This window comes from Hippocampus zosterae, chromosome 16 (genome assembly GCF_025434085.1).
Source record: "Hippocampus zosterae strain Florida chromosome 16, ASM2543408v3, whole genome shotgun sequence".
In the NCBI taxonomy this organism is placed as follows: Eukaryota; Metazoa; Chordata; class Actinopteri; order Syngnathiformes; family Syngnathidae; genus Hippocampus; species Hippocampus zosterae.
The window spans coordinates 6,104,822-6,130,004 of NC_067466.1; the positions used below are offsets into that span (position 1 = coordinate 6,104,822).

Below are 25,183 nucleotides of genomic sequence, written 5' to 3' on the forward strand. Positions count from 1 at the left end.
GCCAAACAAGGTCTGCGTCAGGTGCTGGGGAACCAGAGCACCTTGATGAAAAATGGAGCAGAGATGGGCAAGATGCAATAACATGGCTCTGTTGGAATGCTACTACTCAAGCAAGCCTAGTCAGAGAGGTTACATGGAGAGAATGTGGGCTAAATGGTTACTTCAAAACCCACAGTCACGGGTGGCCACGAAACAACTCGTAACTCAGTGTTCCAACATCCACAAACGGCAACTGCTGTCACAACTTGAGATTGATGAGGTACAACGCAGGTTCCATGGTGAGGGGCCCCAGGCTGCCAGATCAGAGGAGGAGTTCATACCAGAGTGAATGCAGATGATGAGATTGGGAGGCCAGCCCCAATGAATGAAATGCTGAGCGAGGCAGCAACTGACCTGAAAGCTAAGATCATGGCAAGAATGAAAGCTGGGAAACCTAGAATCCGATTACAACGGCTATGTGAAGTACCACCTGAAAGTCTCTTGGAAAGTGTGAATTCAGCACTGAGGGCGATCCTTACCGTAACGATCACGGAAATGAACTGATATACGCTTCAGCATCAGTGATCCTTGAGATGCTTGGCTATAAGAGCAACCATGGAAGCCATGAGATACATTACCGACCATGGAAAAGACGGTTGGAGGCTAAGATCAAGGCGGCTCGGAAAGATGTGAGTCAATTGACTGAGGTCCAGAGAGGTGTGATGAAAAGGCCGATCCTGAGAGGTACATCCAGATGACCATATATGAAGCACTCGAAACAAAGGCTCCAAGCCTTGTCCAGCCGCCTAAAGCGGTACACGAAAGAGAATGAGGCCAGACGAATAAACAGGCTGTTTGCAACACAACCTGCGAAAGTGTACGCTCAGTGGCAGGGTCCTAACAACAGAGCTGATCCACCAAGACTGGAAACTGAAAGGTACTGGGGAGGCAGATGGGAGAAGGAGGTTGCACATAACAGCAGTGCACAATGGCTGGTCACCCAAAGAGAGGAGCACAGACACCTCCCTGAACAGAACCCAATTACCATAACAGTGGCAGACATAAAGGAAATAGTCTCAAATATGAAGAACTGGACAGCACCAGGCCCGGACATGGTCCACACTTACTGGCTAAAGAGACTCACAGCACTCCATGAGCGCCCAGCAGCACAAATGAACCAGCTGCCTAGGGATGGGACTCACCCAGGATGGCTAACCGAAGGGCGAACGATCCTTATCATGAAAGATCCCACAAAGGGTGCAGTCGCATCCAACTATCGGCCAATAACCTGTCCCTCCACAATTTTGGAAGCTCATGTTGCGGCTAAGATAAGTGCACACATGGATCAATACATGAGCGAAGCACGGAAGGGCATTGGTAGAGATACCAGGGGAGCCAAACATCAGCTCCTGGTTGACAGAACAGTCGCACAAGACTGCAGGTCCCGATGTACCAACCTGTGCACAGCCTGGATTGATTAAAAGAAAGCCTATGACTCGATGCCACATACATGGATCACTGAATGCTTGGATGTGTATAAGGTGAACAGGACCCTAAGAGCCTTCGTTGCGAACTTGATGAGGATGTGGAAAACCACACTTGAAGCCAATGGCAAGCCACTTACCCAAGTGTCCATCAAATGTGGCATATACCAAGGTGATGCACTCTCCCCATTGCTGTTCTGCATAGGACTGAACTCCCTAAGCCAAGTAATCACCAAGACAGGCTATGGATACAGCCTCAGAAATGAAGCTACGATCAGTCACCTCCTCTACATGGATGACATAAAGCTGTATGCTAAGAGTGAAAGGGACATAGACTCCCTGATCCACACAACCAGGATCTACAGCAGCGACATCGGGATGTGATAGTCGGATGGTGACTAAGAGAGGAACGGTAGTCCGGACTGAAGGGGTCTCACTCCCCGAAGGAACAATAGCAGACATTGAGGACAGCTACAAGTACCTCGGTGTACCACAAGCCAATGGCAACCTTGAACTGGCAACAAGGAAAGCGGCTGGGGACTAGTGAGTGTGAGAGCCACTGTCCAGGATGAAACATCCAAGCTCCATGAATACATCAAGGAGAAGGCTCCAACGGATGACGTACTCAGAGAATGTCTCAGACAATGGGCAACAGAGGATGAGGCGCTGGAAGAGGGACCATCATCGGAGGACAAGCCCCTACACGGGATGTACCACCGGACCATAACTGAAGTGGCCGATCTCAAGAATTCCCATCAGTGGCTAGAGAGGGCTGGCCTGAAGGACAGTACAGAGGCACTCATCCTGGCTGCTCAGGAGCAGGCCCTGAGCACTAGAGCCATTGAGGCCCAGATATACCACACCAGACAAGACCCAAGGTGTAGGTTGTGCAAAGAGGCACCTGAGACGATCTAACACATAACTGCAGGGTGTAAGGTGCTGGCAGGGAAAGCCTATATGGAACGCCATAACCAGGTGGCTGGCATAGTCTACCGAAACATCTGTGCGGAGTACGGACTGGAAACCCCAAGGTCAAAATGGGAAACACCTCCGAAGGTGGTGGAGAATGACAGAGCGAAGATCCTATGGGACTTCCAGATCCAGACTGACAAGATGGTAATGGCGAACCAACCAGATATCCTGATGATAGATAAAGGGCAGAGGAAAGCCGTTGTAGTGGATGTAGCGGTCCCAAGTGCTGGAAACATCAGAAAGAAGGAACACGAGAAACTCGAGAAATCCCAAGGGCTCAGAGAGGAGCTGGAGAGAGCCTGGAAGGTAAAGGGGACAGTCGTGCCTGTGGTGGTCGGAGCACTCGGGGCAGTGACCCCCAAACTAGATGATGAGTGGTTGCAACAGATCCCGGGAACAACATCGGACATCTCAGTCCAGAAATGTGCAGTGCTGGGAACGGCAAGGATACTGCGCAGAACCCTCAAGCTTCCTGGCCTCTGGTAGAGGACCCCAGCTGAATGAGGGATGGACACCACCTGAGGGGTGAGACGAGGATTTTTTTTATAGATATACAGTAGATACACATTCACTCCCATGAACATCCCCAACAACAATAACACCAACAGTACAGAAATTCAAACCGTAAAGATTCACATAACCAACCACAAAAGACTACACATATGCAACATGTATATACCCCCCAGAGATACCACCCGACCAGACCACGCCACAGAAGACACAGACATCACCAACACCTTCCAATACATAAACTCGCTGAACAACACCATTCTAACCGCAGACATCAACGCTCACTCAACACAATGGCACTCTCCCTACGACGACCACAGAGGCACCCACATTGCAGACATACTACAAAACTCCCAACAAATCACTCTAAACGCAAACACACCCACCAAAAAACCTACAAACATCAACCAACAACCAACATCACCGGACATCACAACAGCCAGCAACAGCATCACAAACAGAACAACATGGACCACAATACACGCACTCAGTTCAGACCACCTTCCTATCAAAATCACACACAACACGCGTGCTCCTTTCCGCCTACAACAACACCTTCAAACTTACACAAATTACAGGAAAGCAGACTGGGAAGGATACACCTCTGAAATAGAATCAGCACTGGAGAACATAACCATACCTGACAACATCCACACAGCCAACACCATGCTCACAAACCTCATACTTACAGCAGACAAACACCACATACCCCACGGAAAAATAAAAAGCAAATCACTTCTCCTACCACAACACATCAGAACACTCAGCCAAAGAAACGACATCAGACAACAAAACCACCAAGACCCACGCATCACAGACCTAAACAAAGAAATAGACACACAAATCCAAAAACACAAACAAGAGCTATGGAAAGAACACTTAACGGATGCATGGAACCACAGACACAAACAACACATACTCTGGAACACAGTAACAAGACTATCAAACAAAGAACAAAAAGCACCAGAAAACACCACAATACAGTTCGGACAACACACGGCAATATCCAACAAACAGAAAGCACGAGCATTCAACAAACAATTCACCAACATAATACAACACAAAACCAACAGAACATACAGACAACTACAACGCAAAATACGAAAACTCAACACCACGCCCATAACCATCACAGAACAACAAGTCAAACAAGCACTACAACGCTCCAAAAGCAACAACTCCACAGGCCCAGACAACATAAACATCAGACATCTGAAACACCTAGGCCCCAAAGCAATAACACTACTCACACACACTTACAACACATCACTCAACACCAACACCATCCCCGCAATATGGAAGACTGCAAAAATAATCCCAATACCAAAACCCAACAAAAACCACGCACTCGGCCCATCTTACAGACCAATAGCACTACTCAGCCCAATAGCCAAAACAATGGAAAAGGTAATACTACCCTTCATTACCAACAACACTCAACTACCCTCTCACCAACACGGCTTCCGAAAACAACACTCCACAACCACAGCACTACACCACATACACAACATCATAGCCACAGGTTTCAATCAACAAAAACCACCACAACGAACAGTTGCCATAGCCCTAGACATGTCCAAAGCCTTTGACACGGTAAACCTACACACACTCACAAACAAACTCAACAACACTAACACCCCAAACATCATCATCAAATACATCTTCAACTACATAAGGGGACGCAGACAATACACTCAATACCGGGGGGAAACATCAGAACACAGAAACACGAAAACGGGGGTACCACAGGGGGGAGTACTTTCACCAACACTATTCAACATATACATGGCAGACTTACCACAACCACCTCCAAATGTACACACAGTTACATATGCAGACGACATCACCATTCTATCCACACATGTCAAACCACAACAGGCACAACAACAAGTACAAAAATATCTCCACGACATATACAACTGGACAAAACAGAACCAACTCATACTCAACGCAGACAAAACCACCACCACTCTGTTCACACCGGATCCGGCAGAATACAGCAACAGGCTCACTTTACAAATAGATAACACCACCCTACCCACAGTCCGCGAACCCAAAATACTGGGATTAACATGGGACCCCAAACTCACCTTCTCAAAACACACACAACACACTCTAACCCGCGCCAAGCAATCAAACAAAATACTTAAAGCCTTAACAACCACTCACTGGGGAAAATCCAAAGAAACTATACTCACCACATACAAAGCAACCACACTCACACGCCTCGAATACGCAAACACTATATGGTCACCAACACTATCGGACACAAACAAGACAAAACTCCAGACCACACAGAACACCGCACTCAGAATAGCAACAGGATGCACACAAGACACAAACATACAACACTTGCATGAGGAAACAAAAACTCTCCCACTGAACACCCATCTAAAACTACACGCATCGCAAATCAGACAAAAAGCCCAACACCCAACCCACCCACTACACCCACTCACTCAACAACCACTACCACCCAGACAAAAGAAACAAACAATCTTCCACAACAACAACTACACACACAACAAAGACACAGCACCACAGGACACCAACAACGACACCATAAAACAGAACATGAAAGACATACACACCCACTTTGTACAAACACACTTGGACACCAGACAACACAACAAAGTAATACATGCACCAGCACCAGAAATAGACCCATCAGAGCAAGACCTACCACACAGAACCAGACAACTCCTAGCACAACTCCAAACCAACAAATCACCAGCCCTCCACTCCTACCTACACAACATTACACCGGACACACACCCAACACCACTCTGTGCGCTATGCGGCACGCAAGTGCACGACACACAACACCTGTTCACCTGCACAAACATACCCACCACACTGACTCCGGAGGACCTCTGGCGAAACCCAAGCGGAGTGGCGGCCCTGCTCGCCCGCTGGGCGGCGGAGGGGGGTCTGGGGATCCGGGAGACGGAGTGAGGGCCCGGTCCCCCAATGTCGGGGCACGGGTGGGGTCGACAACAACAACAACAACATCAACCTGCTGTAAATAATGCCTCCATTCATGATTGTAGAAACCCCAGAACGGTAAACATGTGATTATTTTATTTTAAAATATAAGAAGCCTATGTTTTGCAATTGTGCTCATTTTCATTGTATTGCACGACAAATATAATAGATGAGCCGGTTTGGGGACATCATCAACCAAGCTGCTGCTCCAATTGCAATGCGATATATTGTCCTGCTCTCCTAAATTCGCATCTACACCACAAATTATAACATCCTAACTGATTTAGCAACAACTGAAAATTCACATCATTATTTAGGGAGTTGCATAACTGTTGCATTATATGGTGCCCTATTCATTTTATTTAGTATAGCATACATATATAAAAGTGGAAAGATACTGCAGAGCTGTGCCATTACTCTTTATCTCTGTGTACATAATAAATAAACATCACCTACAGATACATTGGTAAAAATTGCTTGATTCCTTCTGTATACTGTAGATATTACGCAAATGGCGGTAAATAATTGTGAAAGCTCAGAATCAGGTTTTAAAGGGTTAATTCTTTGCTGGGTGGAGCTCTTATCATGGAGCCAATAGGAGGTGTCCTCGGGTGGTGTCCGTCCCTCATTCAGCTCGGGTCCTCCACCAGAGGCCAGGAAGCCCGAGGGCCCCGCGCAGTACCCCCGCCGCTCCCAGCACCGCACAGCTCCGGACCGAGATGTCCGACGCTGGTCCCGGGATCTGTCGCAACCACCCATCCAGTCCGGGGGTCACTGCCCCGAGCGCCCCGACCACCACAGGCACGACCGCCACCCCCACCCCCCAGGCCCTCCCCAGCCCCTCCCCGAGCCCCTGGTACCCCCCGAGCCCCCCATGCTCCCCCCTCCCGATGCCTCCACCACCTGGGACCGCCACATCCACCACAACGGCCCTCCTCCGCCCCCCATCCACGACCACGACATCTGGCTGGCTCGCCACCACCATCCCGCCAGTCTGGATCCGGAAGTCCCACAGGATCCCCGCTCCGCCACCCTCCACCACCCTCGGAGGTGCCCCCCACTCCGACCCCGGGGCCCCCAGTCCACACTCCGCACAGATGCCTCGGCAGACCACGCCAGCCACCTGGCCATGGCGCTCCACGCAGGCCCCCCCTGCCAGCATCCCACACCCCGCAGCCACGTGCCGGATCGTCCCAGGCGCCTCCCCGCACAACCCACACCCCGGGTCCTGTCCGGCGCGGCACATCCGGGCCTCGACGGCTCCGGCGCCCAAGGCCCGCTCCTGAGCAGCCAGGATGAGCGCCCCTGCGCTGTCCCCCAGGCCAGTCCCCTCCAGCCACCGATAGGACTTCTTGAGATCAGCCACCTCAGCCACGGTCCGGTGGCACATCCCGCGTAGGGGCCTGCCCCACCACGATGGCCCCCCCCCCCAGCGCCCGTCCCTCCGCTCCCCACTTGGGGCAAAAAATGAGCACATAACACCATCCAGTGTGGGTCCTTGGGCAAGAGCCTTCACGCTAATGCGTACCTCATACAATGATGAGAGACAATAAAATGAATGACATGCCAGCTCAGACGTCGCCCGGCCAAACAAGGTCTGCGTCAGGTGCTGGGGAACCAGAGCACCTTGATGAAAAATGGAGCAGAGATGGGCAAGATGCAATAACATGGCTCTGTTGGAATGCTACTACTCAAGCAAGCCTAGTCAGAGAGGTTACATGGAGAGAATGTGGGCTAAATGGTTACTTCAAAACCCACAGTCACGGGTGGCCACGAAACAACTCGTAACTCAGTGTTCCAACATCCACAAACGGCAACTGCTGTCACAACTTGAGATTGATGAGGTACAACGCAGGTTCCATGGTGAGGGGCCCCAGGCTGCCAGATCAGAGGAGGAGTTCATACCAGAGTGAATGCAGATGATGAGATTGGGAGGCCAGCCCCAATGAATGAAATGCTGAGCGAGGCAGCAACTGACCTGAAAGCTAAGATCATGGCAAGAATGAAAGCTGGGAAACCTAGAATCCGATTACAACGGCTATGTGAAGTACCACCTGAAAGTCTCTTGGAAAGTGTGAATTCAGCACTGAGGGCGATCCTTACCGTAACGATCACGGAAATGAACTGATATACGCTTCAGCATCAGTGATCCTTGAGATGCTTGGCTATAAGAGCAACCATGGAAGCCATGAGATACATTACCGACCATGGAAAAGACGGTTGGAGGCTAAGATCAAGGCGGCTCGGAAAGATGTGAGTCAATTGACTGAGGTCCAGAGAGGTGTGATGAAAAGGCCGATCCTGAGAGGTACATCCAGATGACCATATATGAAGCACTCGAAACAAAGGCTCCAAGCCTTGTCCAGCCGCCTAAAGCGGTACACGAAAGAGAATGAGGCCAGACGAATAAACAGGCTGTTTGCAACACAACCTGCGAAAGTGTACGCTCAGTGGCAGGGTCCTAACAACAGAGCTGATCCACCAAGACTGGAAACTGAAAGGTACTGGGGAGGCAGATGGGAGAAGGAGGTTGCACATAACAGCAGTGCACAATGGCTGGTCACCCAAAGAGAGGAGCACAGACACCTCCCTGAACAGAACCCAATTACCATAACAGTGGCAGACATAAAGGAAATAGTCTCAAATATGAAGAACTGGACAGCACCAGGCCCGGACATGGTCCACACTTACTGGCTAAAGAGACTCACAGCACTCCATGAGCGCCCAGCAGCACAAATGAACCAGCTGCCTAGGGATGGGACTCACCCAGGATGGCTAACCGAAGGGCGAACGATCCTTATCATGAAAGATCCCACAAAGGGTGCAGTCGCATCCAACTATCGGCCAATAACCTGTCCCTCCACAATTTTGGAAGCTCATGTTGCGGCTAAGATAAGTGCACACATGGATCAATACATGAGCGAAGCACGGAAGGGCATTGGTAGAGATACCAGGGGAGCCAAACATCAGCTCCTGGTTGACAGAACAGTCGCACAAGACTGCAGGTCCCGATGTACCAACCTGTGCACAGCCTGGATTGATTAAAAGAAAGCCTATGACTCGATGCCACATACATGGATCACTGAATGCTTGGATGTGTATAAGGTGAACAGGACCCTAAGAGCCTTCGTTGCGAACTTGATGAGGATGTGGAAAACCACACTTGAAGCCAATGGCAAGCCACTTACCCAAGTGTCCATCAAATGTGGCATATACCAAGGTGATGCACTCTCCCCATTGCTGTTCTGCATAGGACTGAACTCCCTAAGCCAAGTAATCACCAAGACAGGCTATGGATACAGCCTCAGAAATGAAGCTACGATCAGTCACCTCCTCTACATGGATGACATAAAGCTGTATGCTAAGAGTGAAAGGGACATAGACTCCCTGATCCACACAACCAGGATCTACAGCAGCGACATCGGGATGTGATAGTCGGATGGTGACTAAGAGAGGAACGGTAGTCCGGACTGAAGGGGTCTCACTCCCCGAAGGAACAATAGCAGACATTGAGGACAGCTACAAGTACCTCGGTGTACCACAAGCCAATGGCAACCTTGAACTGGCAACAAGGAAAGCGGCTGGGGACTAGTGAGTGTGAGAGCAACTGTCCAGGATGAAACATCCAAGCTCCATGAATACATCAAGGAGAAGGCTCCAACGGATGACGTACTCAGAGAATGTCTCAGACAATGGGCAACAGAGGATGAGGCGCTGGAAGAGGGACCATCATCGGAGGACAAGCCCCTACACGGGATGTACCACCGGACCATAACTGAAGTGGCCGATCTCAAGAATTCCCATCAGTGGCTAGAGAGGGCTGGCCTGAAGGACAGTACAGAGGCACTCATCCTGGCTGCTCAGGAGCAGGCCCTGAGCACTAGAGCCATTGAGGCCCAGATATACCACACCAGACAAGACCCAAGGTGTAGGTTGTGCAAAGAGGCACCTGAGACGATCTAACACATAACTGCAGGGTGTAAGGTGCTGGCAGGGAAAGCCTATATGGAACGCCATAACCAGGTGGCTGGCATAGTCTACCGAAACATCTGTGCGGAGTACGGACTGGAAACCCCAAGGTCAAAATGGGAAACACCTCCGAAGGTGGTGGAGAATGACAGAGCGAAGATCCTATGGGACTTCCAGATCCAGACTGACAAGATGGTAATGGCGAACCAACCAGATATCCTGATGATAGATAAAGGGCAGAGGAAAGCCGTTGTAGTGGATGTAGCGGTCCCAAGTGCTGGAAACATCAGAAAGAAGGAACACGAGAAACTCGAGAAATCCCAAGGGCTCAGAGAGGAGCTGGAGAGAGCCTGGAAGGTAAAGGGGACAGTCGTGCCTGTGGTGGTCGGAGCACTCGGGGCAGTGACCCCCAAACTAGATGATGAGTGGTTGCAACAGATCCCGGGAACAACATCGGACATCTCAGTCCAGAAATGTGCAGTGCTGGGAACGGCAAGGATACTGCGCAGAACCCTCAAGCTTCCTGGCCTCTGGTAGAGGACCCCAGCTGAATGAGGGATGGACACCACCTGAGGGGTGAGACGAGGATTTTTTTTATAGATATACAGTAGATACACATTCACTCCCATGAACATCCCCAACAACATTAACACCAACACTACAGAAATTCAAACCGTAAAGATTCACATAACCAACCACAAAAGACGACACATATGCAACATGTATATACCCCCCAGAGATACCACCCGACCAGACCACGCCACAGAAGACACAGACATCACCAACACCTTCCAATACATAAACTCGCTGAACAACACCATTCTAACCGCAGACATCAACGCTCACTCAACACAATGGCACTCTCCCTACGACGACCACAGAGGCACCCACATTGCAGACATACTACAAAACTCCCAACAAATCACTCTAAACGCAAACACACCCACCAGAAAACCTACAAACATCAACCAACAACCAACATCACCGGACATCACAACAGCCAGCAACAGCATCACAAACAGAACAACATGGACCACAATACACGCACTCAGTTCAGACCACCTTCCTATCAAAATCACACACAACACGCGTGCTCCTTTCCGCCTACAACAACACCTTCAAACTTACACAAATTACAGGAAAGCAGACTGGGAAGGATACACCTCTGAAATAGAATCAGCACTGGAGAACATAACCATACCTGACAACATCCACACAGCCAACACCATGCTCACAAACCTCATACTTACAGCAGACAAACACCACATACCCCACGGAAAAATAAAAAGCAAATCACTTCTCCTACCACAACACATCAGAACACTCATCAGCCAAAGAAACGACATCAGACAACAAAACCACCAAGACCCACGCATCACAGACCTAAACAAAGAAATAGACACACAAATCCAAAAACACAAACAAGAGCTATGGAAAGAACACTTAACGGATGCATGGAACCACAGACACAAACAACACATACTCTGGAACACAGTAACAAGACTATCAAACAAAGAACAAAAAGCACCAGAAAACACCACAATACAGTTCGGACAACACACGGCAATATCCAACAAACAGAAAGCACGAGCATTCAACAAACAATTCACCAACATAATACAACACAAAACCAACAGAACATACAGACAACTACAACGCAAAATACGAAAACTCAACACCACGCCCATAACCATCACAGAACAACAAGTCAAACAAGCACTACAACGCTCCAAAAGCAACAACTCCACAGGCCCAGACAACATAAACATCAGACATCTGAAACACCTAGGCCCCAAAGCAATAACACTACTCACACACACTTACAACACATCACTCAACACCAACACCATCCCCGCAATATGGAAGACTGCAAAAATAATCCCAATACCAAAACCCAACAAAAACCACGCACTCGGCCCATCCTACAGACCAATAGCACTACTCAGCCCAATAGCCAAAACAATGGAAAAGGTAATACTACCCTTCATTACCAACAACACTCAACTACCCTCTCACCAACACGGCTTCCGAAAACAACACTCCACAACCACAGCACTACACCACATACACAACATCATAGCCACAGGTTTCAATCAACAAAAATCACCACAACGAACAGTTGCCATAGCCCGAGACATGTCCAAAGCCTTTGACACGGTAAACCTACACACACTCACAAACAAACTCAACAACACTAACACCCCAAACATCATCATCAAATACATCTTCAACTACATAAGGGGACGCAGACAATACACTCAATACCGGGGGGAAACATCAGAACACAGAAACACGAAAACGGGGGTACCACAGGGGGGAGTACTTTCACCAACACTATTCAACATATACATGGCAGACTTACCACAACCACCTCCAAATGTACACACAGTTACATATGCAGACGACATCACCATTCTATCCACACATGTCAAACCACAACAGGCACAACAACAAGTACAAAAATATCTCCACGACATATACAACTGGACAAAACAGAACCAACTCACACTCAACGCAGACAAAACCACCACCACTCTGTTCACACCGGATCCGGCAGAATACAGCAACAGGCTCACTTTACAAATAGATAACACCACCCTACCCACAGTCCGCGAACCCAAAATACTGGGATTAACATGGGACCCCAAACTCACCTTCTCAAAACACACACAACACACTCTAACCCGCGCCAAGCAATCAAACAAAATACTTAAAGCCTTAACAACCACTCACTGGGGAAAATCCAAAGAAACTATACTCACCACATACAAAGCAACCACACTCACACGCCTCGAATACGCAAACACTATATGGTCACCAACACTATCGGACACAAACAAGACAAAACTCCAGACCACACAGAACACAGTACTCAGAATAGCAACAGGATGCACACAAGACACAAACATACAACACTTGCATGAGGAAACAAAAACTCTCCCACTGAACACCCATCTAAAACTACACGCATTGCAAATCAGACAAAAAGCCCAACACCCAACCCACCCACTACACCCACTCACTCAACAACCACCACCACCCAGACAAAAGAAACAAACAATCTTCCACAACAACAACTACACACACAACAAAGACACAGCACCACAGGACACCAACAACGACACCATAAAACAGAACATGAAAGACATACACACCCACTTTGTACAAACACACTTGGACACCAGACAACACAACAAAGTAATACATGCACCAGCACCAGAAAAAGACCCATCAGAGCAAGACCTACCACACAGAACCAGACAACTCCTAGCACAACTCCGAACCAACAAATCACCAGCCCTCCACTCCTACCTACACAACATTACACCGGACACACACCCAACACCACTCTGTGCGCTATGCGGCACGCAAGTGCACGACACACAACACCTGTTCACCTGCACAAACATACCCACCACACTGACTCCGGAGGACCTCTGGCGAAACCCAAGCGGAGTGGCGGCCCTGCTCGCCCGCTGGGCGGAGGAGGGGGGTCTGGGGATCCGGGAGACGGAGTGAGGGCCCGGTCCCCCAATGTCGGGGCACGGGTGGGGTCGACAACAACAACAACAACAACATAAAAAAAGACTCCCCCTTTAAATATTCCTGCTGCATAATATATCTCCTTTCCTTTCGTAAAGGATGGTCAGAACCTTTCCTAAGCATTATTAAAATTTAGACGATCTTTGCTCCAGGTGCTACCGGCTCATCTCACTCGGTTAGGATAGGAAAGGAAAGTTCCTATGCCAAAATGATAATCCAAAAAGGGCCCCTGTTGGTGGATAATCAGGCCATGGGAGGTGTGAGTAAATTGTGAGGGGGTGTTGGCTGGAGCTAGAAATAATTTTGGTGTCTTGTCCCTGCAGTAGGTTCATTAAAAGAGCAACCAGTGTTTTCACCACCATGGTCGGATCTTACTCTGGAGGGTAACCCATACAGGCAGGTGGCTTGGACAAAATATTTCAACACTGTCAAAGCTGTGTTGTCTGTGCTCCAGTTGAAGGTACGTTATTAGCCTGGAATTCCCATCAATGCCGGCATGTGTCACAAACACCCACCTGTAAAACAAACATGAAAAGAATAATGATTAAATACAAGAAAACAATCAAGTTTCATATCTTGTTTGAAATATCATCTCGGTAGAGAAGGTATTGCTGTGCACTTAAGACTACATGGAGGCAATTTGGAGTTTGTGTAACTTGGATATACAAATGATAAAATTCAATTTAATCTGTGCTGTCCATACAATATGGCTTTCTAATGCTCCCACGAGTACAAATATAAGATGATCCCTTATTACCGAATGAGACGCATATGCCCATCTATGTGCCATAAACTATTGGGGAATGGCACATAGTATGTTCTTCTAGCCACAGTCTGTCTCCATCTCTGGGCTGCAGCAGCTGGCTCAATACGGTTGAGGATTTCTCGAACTCTTTTTCTTTGTACTACAATACCATCAGCACGCAGGTATGCCCTCATCATCTGCAACAGGTTCATAAAACAACACAATAAAGAAAGTACACTTTCACAATGAATATAATGATATATACATGAAGGGACAAGAGTATGTAGCAGAACACTTGCTTCCGAGCCTGATCTGGGAAATTGGCTGTGCAATCTTCTGACATGCTCTTCCAGGTCAACATCATGAATGGGAGTAAATCTATTTCTGGCTGAAATCTGAAAAAACTTCATTTTTTTATGCAGGTATGAAGAGGAACAACACAACATCTCAGTGATGGCTCTCACTGTAAAGCCCTGAGTGGGGAGCAGTTCAATTTGATCACTTGTAATGTCAAGTGCTGGTCTTCCTCGTCTACCTAAAGTATGGAAATAAAAGGATTAAGGAATTCAAGCAAACGAATCACTACGTGTTTTTTATATACTGTATACAGTACAGGCATATAGACACAGATGTACATAAAAGTATATGCAGCTTCAAAACCACGAGCAGCTATTTTCTCTAACCATTTTACTCAAGAAAAAAATAATTCAAACTTATAATTGAATAACTAAAAGATCACTAGTTATTGCTTAAAAGTGTACAGCCATCGCGTTACTTAATAGTCTACTGATTTGCAGGAAAACCACTGGTATAAAACGACGTTTGACAGGGTGATAGAAGGTAAGTCACAGCAAGTCGTCAGTAAAACCCGTGTGTAGTTTGAATAAAAATACATACGAAAAACCAATGACAAAAAATGGTAGCCATTTTACCTGTGTGCAAACGATGTGCCACATGGGAACAAACACGTCCACCATTAGGAGTGGGTCCCGCAATGATGACAGATCGGAGATCTATTGGACTTTGAATCAAACTTTGAATAGTATCAGCGCTAAACTGGTTACTAACTCTTCTTAAATTAGCAATTGAAATGTTTATCGCGCGTGCTTCACTTTCACCGGCAGACCCTTGATGACAGGCACTCTCTATTGCCCTGCACCTTCGCCGAATACGTCTCAGGACACTGTCCGCCATTGTTGTTTTAAAAAACTAAGTGGGCACAGAATTTCCAAAATCATGAGCCCTGACTGGTGGGATGACACTATTTTGAAACGTACAGCCAATAGGATACCGTTACATGTTTTCGTAATCATCCTTATTTGCATTTAATGCAAGTACAGTGTAATGTCACTAGCACTACAAGTGGGCACATTTATGGCCTTACATGTTCACTAGTAAGCGTCAAAATCATCTTACCAGTGAACTAGTGGGCACATTTATGGCCTTAAATGTTCAGTAGTAAGCGTCAAAATAATCTTATTAGTGAACTAGTGGGCGTTTTGCGGCTTACATGTTCACTAGTAAGCGTCAAAATGACCTTACTAGTGAGCGTTTTGTGGCTTACATGTTCACTAGTAAGCGTCAAAATGACCTTACTAGTAAACTAGTGAGCGTTTTGTGGCTTACATGTTCACTAGTAAGCGTCAAAATGATCTTACTAGTGAACTATTGGGCGTTTTGTGGCTTACATGTTCACTAGTAAGCCTCAAAATGATCTTACTAGTGAACTAGTAGGCGATGTGTGGCTTACATGTCAACTAGTAAGCCTCAAAATGAACTTACTAGTGAACTAGTGGGCACATTTATGGCCTTACATGTTCACTAGTAAGCGTCAAAATGATCTTACTAGTGAACTAGTGGGCGTTTTGTGGCTTACATGTTCACTAGTAAGCGTCAAAATGACCTTACTAGTGAACTAGTGGGCGTTTTGTGGCTTACATGTTCACTAGTAAGCGTCAAAATGATCTTACTAGTGAACGAGTGAGCGTTTTGTGGCTGACATGTTCATAAATAAGTGTCAAAATGATCTTACTAGGGAACTAGTGGGCGTTTTGTGGCTTACATGTTCACTAGTAAGCGTCAAAATTACCTTACTAGTGAACCAGTGAGCGTTTTGTGGCTTACATGTTCACTAGTAAGCGTCAAAATGACCTTACTAGTGAACTAGTGAGCGTTTTGTGGCTTACATGTTCACTAGTAAGCGTCAAAATGATCTCACTAGTGAACTAGTGGGCGTTCTGTGGCTTACATGTTCACTAGAAGCCTCAAAATTATCTTACTAGTGAACTAGCGGGCGTTTTGTGGCTTACATGTCAACTAGTAAGCCTCAAAATGATCTTACTAGTGAACTAGTGGGCACATTTATGGCCTTACATGTTCACTAGTAAGCGTCAAAATGACCTTACTAGTGAACTAGTGGGCAAAATGGAATAAATACTCAAAGGGCTTGCCAGGCAAGCCCATTGAGTATTTAAAGGGTTCAAAGGGCTTGCCTGGCAAGCCCTTTGAGTATTTATTCATCCGTGATGGTATTGTAGACCAATGAGAGCACGTCCGACAGACACGTGGACTTCGGGCGGCCAATCATGATGCATTTCGAGCCAAGCCCCAACAAAAACGGAGGAGAAAACTTTCAGACGCTTTGAAAGCTTTTGGGGTACATATTACTCTTGTTGTTACACAAAATTTTGTTTTACGATTATTTTAGGCGGTAACGTTATGGTGTAAATGTCAAATACGTGGTCAATTTATCAAGATGAAGCCTGCTTAAAAATTTGCTCCAACAATTTTGGAGATGTGTCTGACTTTGACAGCAATGGCGGCAGTTCAACGCTGACAGTCGCAGTCGGGTGCAGATTTATTTCGGCAGGACTTTCTAAAATCTGCCGTTTGCTCTGACAGTTCTCTGTCTGACAGTCACATTTTGTCTTATTACTCACAAGCTAATTGACATTTAAAAAAAGAGTTAATGTTTGGAACACGATTTTGCTCTTACTGTTTGCTGCCTTAGTTCGTTTGAAATATTCGCTTCCTGCATTACATGAAGTACATTTTTTAATATTCACAAGACTGTAACTGTGCATTATAAATAATGTCACATTTGCACTATGTTTTACTGGATCTACAACTAAACTAGGTCCTCGTTTCTGGGAGAGTCCACAGCACCTCCTGTATCACAACCATTCTGCCGGCACACCTTCAGCAGCACGATGTTTCTAACGGGAGCTGGAGGGTGATCAGCTTCATTGAAGAACAGGAGGAGGAGAGGCACAACGTTTGTCATTTGTGATATGTTTTTAGACTTTTCTCCTAACTAAAAAAACTATGTTTTGTTAATTTCTTGATATAGTTCTTGTATTTAAATATTTTAACAATCAAATATTTTTCAACTGTGTTTTAGATATTAATTGTATGAAATAAATCAGTGAAGCCCCATTCAAATTCTACTCTATCTAATCTGCTCGATCACACTGCTGTCAACCCGCTCTACCTCCAAACTCCTTGGCTTACTCGCAGTTGGAGGGTTCCCCCCGAACGGGGGGACAAATCAAGGAACCAATCCCTGCACCCCGAACGGGGTGCCCTTACGGCCGTTTTTTTTTTTTTTTCGGCTAACCGCCCCCTGAACCTGGCAGGGTGGCGGGCGGACCTTTTGCTCCAGGCGGGGGACAAAGAGACAAATCCGGGGCCCACACAGACACTCTCACGCACGCAACAAACACACACACAACAAACTACCTGGACATGCGACATTTGCACACAACAGATTACAAGAAGACAGACATCCTTCAGATGCAACCACCACACACCACACTGGGTACACAAACATTGCACAAACATAAACACTAGACAATACAACATAACATGGAAATGCAGACTACATCCCAAAACACCACCACGAACAACAACACCTCGTAGGACACCAACAGGCAGCAGAGCACAAACAGACCAAAACAACACACTCGCCTCACCAACACTACCCTCAAAGGCAACACGGACAGACAACTCCAACAGAGATACAACAAACACAAGACCACCCCCCCAAACCTGGACCTGCAATAGCTGCAATAGAATCATCACACGCAGACAAACCTCACTCAGATGCAACTCAACACACCCACACTGGATACACAGACATTGCTCCGGCATCACCACCCGCCAATACACAAACACGTGGACATGCAGAACACACACGCAAACAACAAACACCCCAACACCACAACCCCCGAACAACCCACAAAGAACAACACCCACCAACAAAAACAACAAACACACACTGACCATACTACAAATAAACATCAACGGCATCCAAAACAAGAAAACAGAACTAGAAGAACTTTCCTCACAACAGCACGCAGACATCATCACCATACAAGAAACCAAACTAGAAAAACAACACAACACACCTCGTCTCACCAACTACACCAGCATTAGGAAAGACAGAGAACACAAGGGAGGAGGAGGACTGCTCACATACATTCACAAATCAGTCACATTCACTCCCATGAACATCCCCAACAACATTAACACCAACACTACAGAAATTCAAACCGTAAAGATTCACATAACCAACCACAAAAGACTACACATATGCAACATGTATATACCCCCCAGAGATACCACCCGACCAGACCACGCCACAGAAGACACAGACATCACCAACACCTTCCAATACATAAACTCGCTGAACAACACCATTCTAACCGCAGACATCAACGCTCACTCAACACAATGGCACTCTCCCTACGACGACCACAGAGGCACCCTCATTGCAGACATACTACAGAACTCCCAACAAATCACTCTAAACGCAAACACACCTACCAGAAAACCTACAAACATCAACCAACAACCAACATCACCGGACATCACAACAGCCAGCAACAGCATCACAAACAGAACAACATGGACCACAATACACGCACTCAGTTCAGACCACCTTCCTATCAAAATCACACACAACACGCGTGCTCCTTTCCGCCTACAACAACACCTTCAAACTTACACAAATTACAGGAAAGCAGACTGGGAAGGATACACCTCTGAAATAGAATCAGCACTGGAGAACTTAACCATACCTGACAACATCCACACAGCCAACACCATGCTCATAAACCTCATACTTACAGCAGACAAACACCACATACCCCACGGAAAAATAAAAAGCAAATCACTTCTCCTACCACAACACATCAGAACACTCATCAGCCAAAGAAACGACATCAGACAACAAAACCACCAAGACCCACGCATCACAGACCTAAACAAAGAAATAGACACACAAATCCAAAAACACAAACAAGAGCTATGGAAAGAACACTTAACGGATGCATGGAACCACAGACACAAACAATACATACTCTGGAACACAGTAACAAGACTATCTAACAAAGAACAAAAAGCACCAGAAAACACCACAATACAGTTCGGACAACACACGGCAATATCCAACAAACAGAAAGCACGAGCATTCAACAAACAATTCACCAACATAATACAACACAAAACCAACAGAACATACAGACAACTACAACGCAAAATACGAAAACTCAACACCACGCCCATAACCATCACAGAACAACAAGTCAAACAAGCACTACAACGCTCCAAAAGCAACAACTCCACAGGCCCAGACAACATAAACATCAGACATCTGAAACACCTAGGCCCCAAAGCAATAACACTACTCACACACACTTACAACACATCACTCAACACCAACACCATCCCCGCAATATGGAAGACTGCAAAAATAATCCCAATACCAAAACCCAACAAAAACCACGCACTCGGCCCATCCTACAGACCAATAGCACTACTCAGCCCAATAGCCAAAACAATGGAAAAGGTAATACTACCCTTCATTACCAACAACACTCAACTACCCTCTCACCAACACGGCTTCCGAAAACAACACTCCACAACCACAGCACTACACCACATACACAACATCATAGCCACAGGTTTCAATCAACAAAAACCACCACAACGAACAGTTGCCATAGCCCTAGACATGTCCAAAGCCTTTGACACGGTAAACCTACACACACTCACAAACAAACTCAACAACACTAACACCCCAAACATCATCATCAAATACATCTTCAACTACATAAGGGGACGCAGACAATACACTCAATACCGGGGGGAAACATCAGAACACAGAAACACGAAAACGGGGGTACCACAGGGGGGAGTACTTTCACCAACACTATTCAACATATACATGGCAGACTTACCACAACCACCTCCAAATGTACACACAGTTACATATGCAGACGACATCACCATTCTATCCACACATGTCAAACCACAACAGGCACAACAACAAGTACAAAAATATCTCCACGACATATACAACTGGACAAAACAGAACCAACTCACACTCAACGCAGACAAAACCACCACCACTCTGTTCACACCGGATCCGGCAGAATACAGCAACAGACTCACTTTACAAATAGATAACACCACCCTACCCACAGTCCGCGAACGCAAAATACTGGGATTAACATGGGACCCCAAACTCACCTTCTCAAAACACACACAACACACTCTAACCCGCGCCAAGCAATCAAACAAAATACTTAAAGCCTTAACAACCACTCACTGGGGAAAATCCAAAGAAACTATACTCACCACATACAAAGCAACCACACTCGCACGCCTCGAATACGCAAACACTATATGGTCACCAACACTATCGGACACAAACAAGACAAAACTCCAGACCACACAGAACACCGCACTCAGAATAGCAACAGGATGCACACAAGACACAAACATACAACACTTGCATGAGGAAACAAAAACTCTCCCACTGAACACCCATCTAAAACTACACGCATCGCAAATCAGACAAAAAGCCCAACACCCAACCCACCCACTACACCCACTCACTCAACAACCACTACCACCCAGACAAAAGAAACAAACAATCTTCCACAACAACAACTACACACACAACAAAGACACAGCACCACAGGACACCAACAACGACACCATAAAACAGAACATGAAAGACATACACACCCACTTTGTACAAACACACTTGGACACCAGACAACACAACAAAGTAATACATGCACCAGCACCAGAAATAGACCCATCAGAGCAAGACCTACCACACAGAACCAGACAACTCCTAGCACAACTCCAAACCAACAAATCACCAGCCCTCCACTCCTACCTACACAACATTACACCGGACACACACCCAACACCACTCTGTGCGCTATGCGGCACGCAAGTGCACGACACACAACACCTGTTCACCTGCACAAACATACCCACCACACTGACTCCGGAGGACCTCTGGCGAAACCCAAGCGGAGTGGCGGCCCTGCTCGCCCGCTGGGCGGCGGAGGGGGGTCTGGGGATCCGGGAGACGGAGTGAGGGCCCGGTCCCCCAATGTCGGGGCACGGGTGGGGTCGACAACAACAACAACAACATCAACCTGCTGTAAATAATGCCTCCATTCATGATTGTAGAAACCCCAGAACGGTAAACGTGATTATTTTATTTTAAAATATAAGAAGCCTATGTTTTGCAATTGTGCTCATTTTCATTGTATTGCACGACAAATATAATAGATGAGCCGGTTTGGGGACATCATCAACCAAGCTGCTGCTCCAATTGCAATGCGATATATTGTCCTGCTCTCCTAAATTCGCATCTACACCACAAATTATAACATCCTAACTGATTTAGCAACAACTGAAAATTCACATCATTATTTAGGGAGTTGCATAACTGTTGCATTATATGGTGCCCTATTCATGTTATTTAGTATAGCATACATATATAAAAGTGGAAAGATACTGCAGAGCTGTGCCATTACTCTTTATCTCTGTGTACATAATAAATAAACATCACCTACAGATACATTGGTAAAAATTGCTTGATTCCTTCTGTATACTGTAGATATTACGCAAATGGCGGTAAATAATTGTGAAAGCTCAGAATCAGGTTTTAAAGGGTTAATTCTTTGCTGGGTGGAGCTCTTATCATGGAGCCAATAGGAGGTGTCCTCGGGTGGTGTCCGTCCCTCATTCAGCTCGGGTCCTCCACCAGAGGCCAGGAAGCCCGAGGGCCCCGCGCAGTACCCCCGCCGCTCCCAGCACCGCACACCTCCGGACCGAGATGTCCGACGCTGGTCCCGGGATCTGTCGCAACCACCCATCCAGTCCGGGGGTCACTGCCCCGAGCGCCCCGACCACCACAGGCACGACCGCCACCCCCACCCCCCAGGCCCTCCCCAGCCCCTCCCCGAGCCCCTGGTACCCCCCGAGCCCCCCATGCTCCCCCCTCCCGATGCCTCCACCACCTGGGACCGCCACATCCACCACAACGGCCCTCCTCCGCCCCCCATCCACGACCACGACATCTGGCTGGCTCGCCACCACCATCCCGCCAGTCTGGATCCGGAAGTCCCACAGGATCCCCGCTCCGCCACCCTCCACCACCCTCGGAGGTGCCCCCCACTCCGACCCCGGGGCCCCCAGTCCACACTCCGCACAGATGCCTCGGCAGACCACGCCAGCCACCTGGCCATGGCGCTCCACGCAGGCCCCCCCTGCCAGCATCCCACACCCCGCAGCCACGTGCCGGATCGTCCCAGGCGCCTCCCCGCACAACCCACACCCCGGGTCCTGTCCGGCGCGGCACATCCGGGCCTCGACGGCTCCGGCGCCCAAGGCCCGCTCCTGAGCAGCCAGGATGAGCGCCCCTGCGCTGTCCCCCAGGCCAGTCCCCTCCAGCCACCGATAGGACTTCTTGAGATCAGCCACCTCAGCCACGGTCCGGTGGCACATCCCGCGTAGGGGCCTGCCCCACCACGATGGCCCCCCCCCCAGCGCCCGTCCCTCCGCTCCCCACTTGGGGCAAAAAATGAGCACATAACACCATCCAGTGTGGGTCCTTGGGCAAGAGCCTTCACGCTAATGCGTACCTCATACAATGATGAGAGACAATAAAATGAATGACATGCCAGCTCAGACGTCGCCCGGCCAAACAAGGTCTGCGTCAGGTGCTGGGGAACCAGAGCACCTTGATGAAAAATGGAGCAGAGATGGGCAAGATGCAATAACATGGCTCTGTTGGAATGCTACTACTCAAGCAAGCCTAGTCAGAGAGGTTACATGGAGAGAATGTGGGCTAAATGGTTACTTCAAAACCCACAGTCACGGGTGGCCACGAAACAACTCGTAACTCAGTGTTCCAACATCCACAAACGGCAACTGCTGTCACAACTTGAGATTGATGAGGTACAACGCAGGTTCCATGGTGAGGGGCCCCAGGCTGCCAGATCAGAGGAGGAGTTCATACCAGAGTGAATGCAGATGATGAGATTGGGAGGCCAGCCCCAATGAATGAAATGCTGAGCGAGGCAGCAACTGACCTGAAAGCTAAGATCATGGCAAGAATGAAAGCTGGGAAACCTAGAATCCGATTACAACGGCTATGTGAAGTACCACCTGAAAGTCTCTTGGAAAGTGTGAATTCAGCACTGAGGGCGATCCTTACCGTAACGATCACGGAAATGAACTGATATACGCTTCAGCATCAGTGATCCTTGAGATGCTTGGCTATAAGAGCAACCATGGAAGCCATGAGATACATTACCGACCATGGAAAAGACGGTTGGAGGCTAAGATCAAGGCGGCTCGGAAAGATGTGAGTCAATTGACTGAGGTCCAGAGAGGTGTGATGAAAAGGCCGATCCTGAGAGGTACATCCAGATGACCATATATGAAGCACTCGAAACAAAGGCTCCAAGCCTTGTCCAGCCGCCTAAAGCGGTACACGAAAGAGAATGAGGCCAGACGAATAAACAGGCTGTTTGCAACACAACCTGCGAAAGTGTACGCTCAGTGGCAGGGTCCTAACAACAGAGCTGATCCACCAAGACTGGAAACTGAAAGGTACTGGGGAGGCAGATGGGAGAAGGAGGTTGCACATAACAGCAGTGCACAATGGCTGGTCACCCAAAGAGAGGAGCACAGACACCTCCCTGAACAGAACCCAATTACCTTAACAGTGGCAGACATAAAGGAAATAGTCTCAAATATGAAGAACTGGACAGCACCAGGCCCGGACATGGTCCACACTTACTGGCTAAAGAGACTCACAGCACTCCATGAGCGCCCAGCAGCACAAATGAACCAGCTGCCTAGGGATGGGACTCACCCAGGATGGCTAACCGAAGGGCGAACGATCCTTATCATGAAAGATCCCACAAAGGGTGCAGTCGCATCCAACTATCGGCCAATAACCTGTCCCTCCACAATTTTGGAAGCTCATGTTGCGGCTAAGATAAGTGCACACATGGATCAATACATGAGCGAAGCACGGAAGGGCATTGGTAGAGATACCAGGGGAGCCAAACATCAGCTCCTGGTTGACAGAACAGTCGCACAAGACTGCAGGTCCCGATGTACCAACCTGTGCACAGCCTGGATTGATTAAAAGAAAGCCTATGACTCGATGCCACATACATGGATCACTGAATGCTTGGATGTGTATAAGGTGAACAGGACCCTAAGAGCCTTCGTTGCGAACTTGATGAGGATGTGGAAAACCACACTTGAAGCCAATGGCAAGCCACTTACCCAAGTGTCCATCAAATGTGGCATATACCAAGGTGATGCACTCTCCCCATTGCTGTTCTGCATAGGACTGAACTCCCTAAGCCAAGTAATCACCAAGACAGGCTATGGATACAGCCTCAGAAATGAAGCTACGATCAGTCACCTCCTCTACATGGATGACATAAAGCTGTATGCTAAGAGTGAAAGGGACATAGACTCCCTGATCCACACAACCAGGATCTACAGCAGCGACATCGGGATGTGATAGTCGGATGGTGACTAAGAGAGGAACGGTAGTCCGGACTGAAGGGGTCTCACTCCCCGAAGGAACAATAGCAGACATTGAGGACAGCTACAAGTACCTCGGTGTACCACAAGCCAATGGCAACCTTGAACTGGCAACAAG

At 47.7% G+C, this 25,183-nt stretch overlaps 1 protein-coding gene across 15 annotated transcripts in view; it reads left to right on the forward strand.

Moving 5' to 3' along the window:
- LOC127587825 (uncharacterized) overlaps positions 1–25,183 on the forward strand; it is a 257,761-nt gene that overhangs the window by 44,089 nt on the left and 188,489 nt on the right. The window contains exon 2 of one of the 15 annotated variants that reach the window (XR_007958868.1): positions 17,324–17,689. The exons of the other annotated variants lie outside the window; for them this stretch is intronic. The gene's annotated coding sequence lies outside the window, so the exon portion shown is untranslated. Of the gene's footprint in view, positions 1–17,323; positions 17,690–25,183 lie in introns of those variants that run through there. 15 annotated transcript variants of the gene reach the window in all.